The sequence below is a fragment of the Lepeophtheirus salmonis genome, chromosome 14 (assembly GCF_016086655.4).
Source record: "Lepeophtheirus salmonis chromosome 14, UVic_Lsal_1.4, whole genome shotgun sequence".
NCBI classification, from domain to species: domain Eukaryota; kingdom Metazoa; phylum Arthropoda; class Copepoda; order Siphonostomatoida; family Caligidae; genus Lepeophtheirus; species Lepeophtheirus salmonis.
In genome coordinates, this window is record NC_052144.2 from 18,524,406 (window position 1) to 18,536,545 (window position 12,140).

Below are 12,140 nucleotides of genomic sequence, written 5' to 3' on the forward strand. Positions count from 1 at the left end.
ACTTTTTGAATACAAATTACTCAAATATAAGTATTATGTGGCACATTATACATTTCAAATTCCCACAGTTATATTACTCATAAATGCATTATAGCTATGTAATTTTAATTGGTATAAATGAAATAACAGTATCAATTGAGAGTTTGTAATTAGAATAGCCACTGCTTTAATTTCAAAGATACATTTTAAGACGGAGAAATTTCAACTTCTACAATGTGCTTATACAAATTGTAACTCCTACAACATACATCGCAACTTGTACACAACATATATACGAGGTTGGTATGATGAGTTTCCGAACAAAGATACAAGACATTTTCATTTTTTGAATTTTTATTATTTCATTTTTTAACATAGTCTCCTTGTAACTCTAGTCACTTCTCCAAGTTATGCTCACATCTCTGTAATTTTAGACCCCCTCGTATATATATATATATATAAGATATCCCTTGTTTGGCTAACATTTTTCTTCCCTTCCACAAAGACCTTCTCTGCTGGGGATTGTTTAATCAATAATTACAAATAAAAATTTAATCTCAGTTGAAGTAGTATTAAGTAGTATTGCACCACTTGAATATCCAACAGTAAGGCTTTGTTTCAGACATGGATCTCCAAGACTGATTCGTAAGGTAATTTAATCCCCTTCTTATAAAAATTTAAACAAAATTGAACTAATAATAACTTAAGTCCTACTTTATTCTACTCTGTACGCTCAGATAAGTCCAGGATTCCTTGAGGCTTCGATAAGTTGGTTGGGAAAGAACATAATCTCTTGGAGAAGTTTGGAGGAAAGGCAAAATTTGTTTTGTTTACAGATATAATTATTAATCAACTTGCTACATAGTCCGTACTCCTTCTTATGGTCGGAGGCTCTCAAAAATATAGTTTTTTTTAATTTAAAGAAACGACTTTCAGTTTAAGAAAAAAAGTTATATTTGTTGAACCAAAAGGATCTTATCTTGTGTTATGTTAAATAAAGCAGAAAACCCGCAAATCATTGAGCACATATTAGTCCTCTAATATGATTAAAAATAAGGTTTTTAATATTTTTAACTGATTAACCAAATACTAAGAAGTATAGAAAAATATATTTTTAAAAATAATTGAATCCTATTTGAGGTAAAAATTGACCGAAAAATAAAGTTTTTCTATACTTTAATGGTCTATACTATGCCAAAAAGTGTTGAAATGTCTCAAACTTTGACAAAGTCAATTTTTATTGTTCCCAGTGAAAATGTATTTGTGCAGGAGGTAATCAATAGTTACCTGAAAATAAGATAGTCTAATATATATTAAGTGTAAAATGGAATATTTTTTTAATAGTATTCATTCGATTAAGTTAAAAACGAATAATAAATATGAAATATCGTGCTTTGGATTTTTATTTGAAGGGGGTACTATGACAAAAAATTAAATGTTGGATTCTTTTAATATACAAATACATTTTTTTCTTATGGAAGATTCAAAATTTAATCACATAATTCCATTTCTTTCTTACAACAACCAGTATCTTATACAAAATATTAATTTTTTTCCAAAAATTAATTCTAATTTTCTGAAGGATATCACATTTTTTCCGATTGACAATATTTTCTGAAATAGATATGTCCATGAGTTTTATTAAGTATGTGTGGAATCGTAATTGGATACTTCGATTTGAATTTAATATCAAATGTTGTATACTATATAAATATTAAGTTTCACTTTTTTTTAAATATTACTAGATTAGGTATGTCCCCGGCGTGACCCGGCGCATTAAATTAATTATGAGCTCTTCTGCTTCATACAAAAAGAAATAAAGACCGTAAACTCTATGAATTATTCTAGCCGCATAATGATATGTACTTTTACACACGTTTTTCTTCTCTAACCCTTATAATCTCCTTCTAAAAAACTATAGGGTCTGTATTTTTTGTTTTACAAGAAGTAGTTCTTTGTTAGTCAAAAAATTAGTTCTTAGAAAAATTCATTCTAAGGCCACCATGGCCTTGAACGCAAAAATATAGTTACCAGAACCATTTCTTGAGCTGGTAGCTCGGGCAATGTGCAAATTGCCTTTTTTATTCTATACATCTAAAAAAATAATTGTTTTGAATATGGATTTTTTTTTTGCCTAAATATTTTTATATACATATATCCTAAAGAAAAACAGATCAACAAAATAAACTTGTTGCAAAATGATGTGCTATTATGGCATTTGCTATTACAGAGGTGTCCTTTTTTTTTTTTTTTTTGCAGTTGCACCACTTAAAGCCTTGTCCATCCGAAAAAATTGATGTGGTCGGTTACAATGTAGCCTCCTTCTCTTTGAAAACTTCATCAAGACTCAGGAATGACTCCTTGCAAGGGTCAAGCTGGTTGCTTACATCGAGTTTTTTAATACATCATTTTTATCCTTATTCTATTATCTGTTCTCTACTTCATGGATCACAACAGCCAAGATGTTGCAGGGATCTGTTTTGCAACTGTCAATACTTAGAACTGGGACTTTGGCGCGCTCTCCTACCTAAGCCCTTTAAACCACCGTGAGGAGAGTTGCATCATACTGTTTGCTTGTGATAAGTTCCTCTCTGTTGCTCTTGAGGATAAAGTGCAATGTAAGCCCTTTAGATGTATCCAATTATCGTCATTTTCCCCCATGGCGACGCAGCAAGGTTATGAAGCGTGGCATTTATTACTGAATATGAGTTATGATCCACCTTTTGGAGCTGTAGCTCTCTACATAACACGAGGGCCAGGGAATATTATTGTACATTAGAAGGGGTCCTTGATACTCAGGATAGTGGTGGCGATAGTCTTTGATCCAACTTAGGGACCATCTATCAGCAGTTGTGATTGAATTAATCCTGGATGTAGGATACATAAATCTTTCATTAGACTTCCAGGTCTATACATTCCAATTGCTGCAATTTTTGTAGGAAGAAACAATACTCATTGTTTAATTTTTGACGAAGATGATTGCATAGTTTTCTAGGATGATATATATCAACACTTAATTAGGTAAAGAAATACTTTCCAGACAAAAAAATAATGTACACATTATTTTAGCATAAAAGTGCAAAATATTTGTATGTAGCATATAGGCTGAAAAGTCCCCGCCTTTACACATAGATGATGCAGGTTTTCCCCCCCCTCATTTTAAATTAGTATCAACCTTCAAAGCAACAGCTGTAAAAATTTCATTACAATTTGGTTTTTAGTTTTTGAGTTATTGCGTTAAGTGATCCACTGCTTTTGCTATTTCCCGAACGATGAATCAAAAACAATTTGATTTTTTAATTTTACACTGCTTCTTGATGGGGAAAATACTGTTCAAAATAAGCAATAGCTCTGCTGCATCAAAAACAACAATTTTACTGCCTACTTTAAACGTGGTCCTTGAGACTCCAATGATACAGAACGCAGTGCCCGTCCAAATGAGGCGTTAAAAACAGAAAAAATAAAAAAATCGACAAAACCATTTTGAATGATCGGAAAGTGAAGTTGTGTGAGTTAGCCAAGATTGTAAAGATATGAGAAAGCTCTATTCAATGTGGGTACAACGTTTCTTCACGATTGAACAAAAATAAGAAAATGATGATGATTCTGAGCAGTGTTTGGTCTTGTTTCAACGTAACAAATAGGAATCCTTTGGTCAATCACTTAATTCCAAAAATAAAAACGACCATCCTCTGAAGGGACAGAAACTGTTGAACCTTGTCTAAAACACTTGAAAGCACAAGAATTAGATGGAAAAATTATAGTCTGGGTATTGAAGGATGCGCTTGGCATAATATTCATAACAATGACGTAAATCCAGTGTGTTTTTTAGCTGCCCTATTAATTTGTAATTGCTAGAATAAAGAAGTAATTTTCTTTTCCTTAGCAGTTACTAGCTAGAATTACTCCAATATGTATTTCCCCATTTCTACTCTGAGTCCAAAAAGGACTTACAATTATAACTCCGCAAGAAATCCTCAGGGTTACACTCCGTCTTTTATGAGGACACACGAAAGTTCAAACAGGTTTTGAATATAATTGAATCTATTTAGGAAAGGATGTTCACTAGTCAGGAAGGAAATAATATTGACGTTGAAGTAATTCTAGCAAATGTCCTTGTTTATATCCTTTTCTCCTTCCTCTTTTCTCACAGCTAATTGTAGCTGATCTAATGAAACGTCATGAGCATCATTTTTTCTCCTCCAAAACAGTCTTCAAATTGCCAGGGTTATAATGTTGATTTTCGGTTTTTTTTATTTAACATACCCATTCTTCACTGGATTTTCATCATGTTTCATATAAATACCTTAAGAAATGAATATTTTAGTGCGTTATTAAAACGTTTGAAATACGAAATCATGGGAAAACGACCCCATTTGAAGAAAAAGAAGATGCTGCTACACCAGGAAATCACACTTTGTCACAATTCAATCAAAACCATGGCAAGACTACATTAATTCAACTTTGAATTGCTGTCGCATCCACCTTACTCTCCAGATTTGGCTCCTAACAACTATTGACAATTTGTAGACCTAAAAAAGAAATTTTTCTCCAATATATAGGTTAGCTCTTAAACTGAGTACTATTTTGAGGCAAAATATAAAGCGTTATATAAAAGTAGCATTAAAATATTGGGGTGGCGCTGGAATTAATGAGTTCCTCTTGATGATGATTATATTGATAAATAAAGCTAATTTTGAACGAAAAAAAATGTGTTCTATTTATTAAGTACGGACTTTTTAGCCCATTTGTTATGTAAATATCATTATTTTTAATAATTCTAAATGTGTTGGGTTTTTTTTGGTCATCTATTTGTCCAAATAGTATAATCTTATTATTTATATAAACTTCAGAAACATTTTGAATTATCCTAGATAAAGTATGAAAATTGTGCAGATATTATTATCTACTTATGAACAAAAATAAATGTCACGCTCATATTCTTAAAAAGTAAATGACTAGAGATGTATAAATGTTTTGCATTGCACCTTATTAATGTCAAAAATTTGATTTTAAATCATAACATTTTCTATTGACATTTAAAGAAGATGAAAATTAGTCTACCTTTATATAATAGAATTAGTGTGATTAAAATGAGAATTTCAATAATTGTGATCAACATGCTCGAGGGAAATTATTCTCTTGAACTTGAATGCGTTGGCTCGATTCACTGTTGCACATAGAGAAGAAAATATTATTAATATACATATTTACTTCAAATACCACTCCTATATCAAATGGTACAATTGTCAAAGTTCTCCCAGATCCTGAACATCAGCTAAGATTTTGTGTTGCAAGAAGATCTGATGGTGTTTTGCTCAACTGCACCCCACACAAGATAGTTCATGGGGCTGAGGTCCGGTGAGCTTAGAGGCCAACACTGAGCGTAACATAGTCAAAAAAAAAAATTGATAACCAGGTCAATGTTAGTTTTTTCTCTCAGATGTTGAGCTCTTCGCACATTGTATGATTTTTATCGCAAAACATATACTACAGAAATCTTGATCAGCTTTTCAGAGCAGTTGAGATCCCTGACAATGCTCCTCATCGATTTGGATGGCTCATCATTATTTTTTATTTTTTTTGCAAATTTGCAATGAAATCCTGATCCCTTTGGCACTCTGACCACCTTTTGTTTTCAACACACTTTGCTATTGATTAATAAACACCTCCAAACTCTTTCAATTCCTTCCTGAGCCTCAAGAAAAAGGACTGAGCAAGTTTAAGAAGTTTGCAATCTCAACATTGTCTTGTCCGGCGCGGATTGCAACAACAATCCACGATTTTGCAATAAATTCTTCGTTGATCGACACATTTTTTTTTTAATGTCAAGAAACAGTTCTGGAGGCTGCAAAAACAACCTGCAATGTTTACTTGCGTATACATCGCTCAAAGTTCTCGTAATTTGAGTCTTTATGAACATAGTATGTGACTAGTATACTTTGTAATTTTTTTAAAAATAAGATTGATATTAAATTTTATAAAAATAATTACCTAACAGTTTAGAATTTAATTTTTAGATTTGAGGAGACTCTATAACAGGATTTTTACATGAAAAGATGTAATATTTCCTATTTGTTTATCGACAAAAATGATTTGACAAAAAGCGGAGACAAATCTACTAAATAAATATTTAAAAAAATAATAAAAATACAATAGGAGTGAAAGAAATTAATCAATGACAATTTACATTTATAAATATATGTTCAATAAAATTTAAAATAAGTACGTGCATTTGATTTATTGGAATATGTAAGAAAGAAAAAAACATGTCTTTTCATGGAATGCTGATTGGCAAAGCTTACTGTACATTTTGAGTCTGTTATGCGTGAAATCACAATTATGAAAGGAAAAAACGATAAAAAACGAGCAAAAACATCATTTGAGTAGTAAAACATCTTTGAAAAAAATTAAAAATATTTATTATATGCATACATTTATCTAAAAGTCACAAAAGCTTTTCCTCTTTTTCATTATATAACCCACATAATGGGCTTGTACCCTCGACTTCATTGTGGTCCCAGGACCATCAGGAGGGCTATGAAGCACAACTTGGTATTAGTTTATTTTACAAGGACCCTACTCCACCTTCTGAGAAAGGGCATGAAAGCCAGAATGCTATAGAGATGCAAGAAAATCCCCAAATGGATCAAAGGAAATGGGTCAATTGTGAAATATTTCACGGGAAAGAAGATTTTCAGCGATGATCAATTCCACACTCACCTGAACGTCCATTGGTATGGGGAAACAAAAGAAGGGGTCCAAGGGGATTACCACACCAAATATCTGGCCCAAACAATGTGCCTCGGCGTTGTAGCCTCTGATTGAAAGAAGATGTCTCTGTTCTTCTTCAAGGCTGTACAAAAAATCGGTCAGGGGAAGTGTTTAGGTACACCACCTTTCCATGGCTGACCCGGAGGATATTTACTTGTGGACTCAGGACAGCGCCACCTCTTACACACCTGCCATGTACCAAAAGTACATTTTGATGATTTCATGAGTGGGTTATCTTTCGTATTTAACTAATTAGATAATATTATGAATTATTTATCACTCATGTCATAAAATTTCATAACATTGATAGCTCATGTTTGCATTTCAATCAAATTCTATATTGATTGAAAGTTCAAACATATCTTTACGCCAACTTTTTTATTACTGTTTTGACGTGGATTAAAAGCATTGTATCAAGGAAGTAATACATACGTATGCATAAAAATATAAGTATATATATAAATATTTACATCAAACATAATCACTAATGCAGTTCAATTAGTTCTCTGGGATTGATGTATATACTTTCAAAGGGATGTTTGAGTAGAAGGATGATGGATATATTGTTTGTATATGTTTTAAAAATGAATTTAAATGTTAGAAAGTAGACTGAAATTTAATCGTTATCTAATTGTGGATTTTTTTTTTTTTGTCGGAATATATATACCAATTTTTTTCGTTCTCCCTCTATGGACCGATTTTCTCCCTTATTTAGATTTATGAATTGATCAAATATGATATATGCAACACATCTAACTTTAGATAACCTTTTTTTGTCGATGTTCACAATTTTGAAAAACATAAGTTCATCAACATTGCATCTATAGAATCAGTCTGAACTGAGTTTTATATGAGACCCATACTGTCTGATTTTTTTTTTGTAACACATATCCAGACCGACGTTCCAATGAACCGAATAAGTTCGATACACTAAAACTTAAAATGGTTTCAAACTTATATTGGATTTTCAGACCGAACCCCAACTCTAATATAAACAGTGCCAGTTTCTCTTCATTCATTCGTTTTTTACAATTATTAATATTTTTACATCAGGATATATTCTAGATTAAGTCAACAACATCAAGCCACGCAATCGGGCAATGATAATCAGGGCCAACGACTGTTCTAATCAAATGAAATCATCCCTCACGTAAGCTTGCGAATTTATTTAGTTATGTAATTACAGGTCTAATTAAAGCAAAACAGTGAGTGCCTCATAAAATCAAATTTAAGATACTGGATATTATGAGTTATTTGAATAACCATATGAAACCATACCTGTTAGCAATCCATAGATGTTTATCTTTACGACTTCACAGGAAGCTTTCAGGACACTAAAGCTTTTGGGCTATGATGAAAGTATGGCTGCAAATCTACAACTTTAAGGATTTATGAAAACTATTACTGAAGCTCTAATGTGCGTCTCCAAATTGTTTAGAGTTGCCTCAAGGAATGAAGATTCAGGATGTCTTGGCTATCAAGATCTGGAATATAGACGTTTGGAAGTTGTAATGCGATTTTTCATAACTGAAAATTATGATTTCATCGATCAATTGCATTTTTAAATCAGTCCATATTCTAAATCTTACAGGAATGGGACTTAAGTACTACTTGTCTGTAGTGTTCTTCTGGACTGAATAAAAGTATATTTGTATTGAATCTATTTAAATCTAAGGTTATAAATCCCTTTCCTAATTTGAACAGTATATGTGTTACTCCTTGAATGAAAGTCCTAGAAACATTCATAGCTTTGAAATGAAGTGATATTTTTGAAAATATGAAAATTATTGAGTAAAACATTCAAAAAACAACTTCCATGCATTCCATTTTTGTAAAGAAGAATGCATGTAGTGGCAAGAATTAAAATATAGAATTAATTGATTTTACCTAAAACATCCATATTTTGAGACTGACTTCTTTTTCAGATATTTTATGCAAGAAGATCAACGAAATATGCGATAATATTTTACAACCGAAAGGAGGAAGCAGAAGTATATATAGAACTCGTATTAATTTCCACAAGAAGCTTAAAATATTTTTCAAAAACTATCATTTTTACGTGATTCAAGCGAATTTTTCAGCGAAGGATTCTGTTTGGAATAAAATCCTGAAACAAACGTTTGTTGAAATAAGGGGCTCTGCACTAGATGAACAGAGAGGCAACAGACCATATAGACATAAATGGATAACTAAGAATATATACCCATTCTGGAAGACAATGAAGTCATTAATGGGGAGTTAGCTGAAAAAGTTGGAATGGCAGAAACCAGTCTTAGAAAGTAGTAGATTTGCATCTTTATCGGATACATCAATCAAAAGTGAGATATTGTTCTCGGGAAATGTTTTTAATAAAAATAATGAGTTTACAGCAAATGAGATTTTGGAAAATGAAAGAATTTTAGTTGTTTTTAAGAGAAGAAAAATTGGCCAAGGGAATTTGTTTTAATTGTATAAAAATGATAGGAAACAAGAGGCTGAGAACGCTTTTAGTGAGTAAGTCAAAAATAAATCAATTTTTAGATCAGATAAAGAAGAAGAAAGATTTCAAGCTTTAAAGCCTCTGTCGGAGTTATGATCAGAGGGCTTAGTAGGGGGATAGACTATTCCTGATTTTGGATGAAGTACAGAGTGGTTACTAACCTTAAGTAGTTTATATGGTTATTTTTGTGAACAATCACTGGAGACATCCACACATTTTTTGTTCAAGTGTACACATATATTAGTATAATGGACCAAAGTAATTGAAGCTTATTTTTTCAATTACTTTGAGACTTAAAGTTAAATATTTTTCATATCTTTATACCGAGTCATATCAAGAGGAAATAAACTACATTACTGCAAGGCTACAATTATATAAATTTAAATGCAGAAGAACACCATTGCTTAACGATTTTATAATCATATTGCAAAATATTGTATTTAATATCTCCAAAAATTAAAATTAATGATAATTAAAGATATAGTTGTACCAAGGTACAATATATATATATATATCCCCACTCTTTTGGCTAGTTTATGTCTTAGAAATCAATAATTTGATTTGATTTCAATAATCGGAAAATAGATTTCACATTCAATGCTGTTAATATATTATGTTGTCTTTATGTAGACTGTAAGAAATCAGACAATTAACTATCAAAACATTTGAATTTCAAATATATACCATGAATCTAGAGATGTCAGGTTAATTGTCTTTTTTGAACAACGAGTTATGATTTAATGTATCCTTCATTTAGATTAAACATATTTTAATATTTAATGAAGCAGCAGATAGAACAACATAAAAATCCAATGGAAGGCATTGTTAAAAATAATTTAAATACTACAAAAGGCTTAACAACTTATATATAGGAGTATATATAAAAGTTTTTCCATTGAATAACCAAAAAATAAATAATAATAAAAAAAAATAAGCAAACAATGGGTTTACCTTAAAAAGAAGAAGACAATACAATCAAGTTATTCCTCAAAAGGTTGTCACTTTTAAAAGAATATTTATCAAAGAAAAAGAAAGAAAAAAATCACTCACAATCTTAGATCTGCTTTGGAATAATTCCTAAGAAATTATGAATAATTTTTCTATACATTAATAATAAAATGATTCGTACGCTTAAAAATTAAAAAAAGGTGCAATAATAACAAAAAATAATAAAAACAAGAAGTTTGTGAGACGATCTTTTTAGAAAGTCCTCTAAGGTACTTATTAAATGAATAAATGAATTATATTAAAATCAAATTACTGATTCATTTTTTTAAAATGGTTCTTTTTTTTAATTAATTTGATTTTTTTAAATGTATATTATAAAATTTGAATCATTTTTTTCACTTTTTGGGGAAAAGAAAGCTGCACCTTAATTAAAAACTTTAATATCATATACATTTTTTTTTATTTTTTGGCAGACACAGGTAAAAAAGAAACAGAATCATGATAAAGAGTTTAATCTTCCTCAACTTCTTTGACTGGAAATGAGAAAGAAGAAAGCACTTGGCTTTTTATATAGATATATACTTATATGTAATTATAAGTTAAAAATGTTCTTGCTTTTGTTTTCAGACGGGAAAGTTGCGACTTTTAAAAGAGTTACAAAGAAGCATAAATATACTATTAAATATCAGAGAGTTTGGATTATATATACAATCATGGAATAATAATCATGGAGACTCTTTTTTCGATTAATTATGTTTAAAATAAAAACTTTTACTTGCATAAATTTTCATTTAATATTATTTCACAGAGCAATACACTAAAAAAAAAAAAAAATTAAACTATCTTTTTATTAAGAAATATTGTTTCTTTCTCTAAATACACATCATAAATTCAGATCGTATTCAAAGAATGTTCAATAAAATTCATCAAATGTTATACATAAGTAGTCTATTTAGTCCAGTGACGCCGGGAATTATGGAATTTTTTTAAAATTTTTAAAAAGGTTAATTGTCTCATTTGCTTTTTATATAAAAAAACTTTTATCAAAATGGTCAAAAAATCTTGAAGAACCCCTAATTACATCTTCATTATAGAATCCCTTATCTCGCTAAAAAAAAACAGACAAACACATTTCTCACGCTACTTATTTAGGGCAAAGTACAACATCAAATATATTAACAAGATTTAAAACACTTTTTAAATAAAGTAAAGGGATTAAATGGATCAAGATACAAAGTTGTTTATATGATTCATTCATTTTATGATCAATTATTATTATATACATTAATCAAATATGCATTTCCATTAAATATTTATTAAGATAATGTGCTAACATCTGAAAATGATAAGCATTTTGTTGTAAACAGTTGTCAGATTAACTTATAATATACAAAGTTAATATTCAACTAAATTAACTAATTATAGAAGTAAAAGTTGCTATTTTATGCAAAATAAACCAGAAAATAGTGTATTTTCATAATAAAGTTACTTTTGATGAAAAAATAAAGAATTATGATATTTGTGATGAATGTGTAAATGTTGCGCATCGCCCTTTTAATGAAACATTATAGAAACAATGGTATTTTTAAATGAAAAATTAAATGTATGATTATTTGAGACGAATGAAGTCATATTAGTTACGCAAACTTTAACATATATGACAAACTTTCCCTTCATTTTTAGGCCAATCTACATACTCCATTTATACCATCTGATCATGGTTATCAAATACTTGTAATGATGTTTTTAGTAAAAACGAACGAAAGATTAGTTATTAAACTAGGAACTATATCAGGTATAAACTCATCAATCTCATTAGTTGCCTTTTAATTACAAAATAATTGCCTAAATATTTTCTAATTCCAAATAAATGGATTTTGCGTCAAAAAATAAAGTTTGAAAATCTTTGCTTTTGAGAAAACTGAAAGAAAAAAGATTTTGGGACTTTATAATTAGATTT

General features: G+C 30.0%; 1 protein-coding gene across 2 annotated transcripts in view; it reads right to left on the reverse strand.

Annotated features, from left to right (window-relative positions):
* Positions 1-10,715, reverse strand: part of LOC121129190 (probable 4-coumarate--CoA ligase 1) — a 292,268-nt gene extending 281,553 nt beyond the window's left edge. The window contains exon 1 of one of the 2 annotated variants that reach the window (XM_040724873.2): positions 10,184-10,715. The gene's annotated coding sequence lies outside the window, so the exon portion shown is untranslated. The remainder of the gene's footprint in view (positions 1-10,183) is intronic. The other variant, XM_071893293.1, reaches the window with a different exon arrangement.
* Between the last annotated feature and the right edge of the window lie 1,425 nt (positions 10,716-12,140).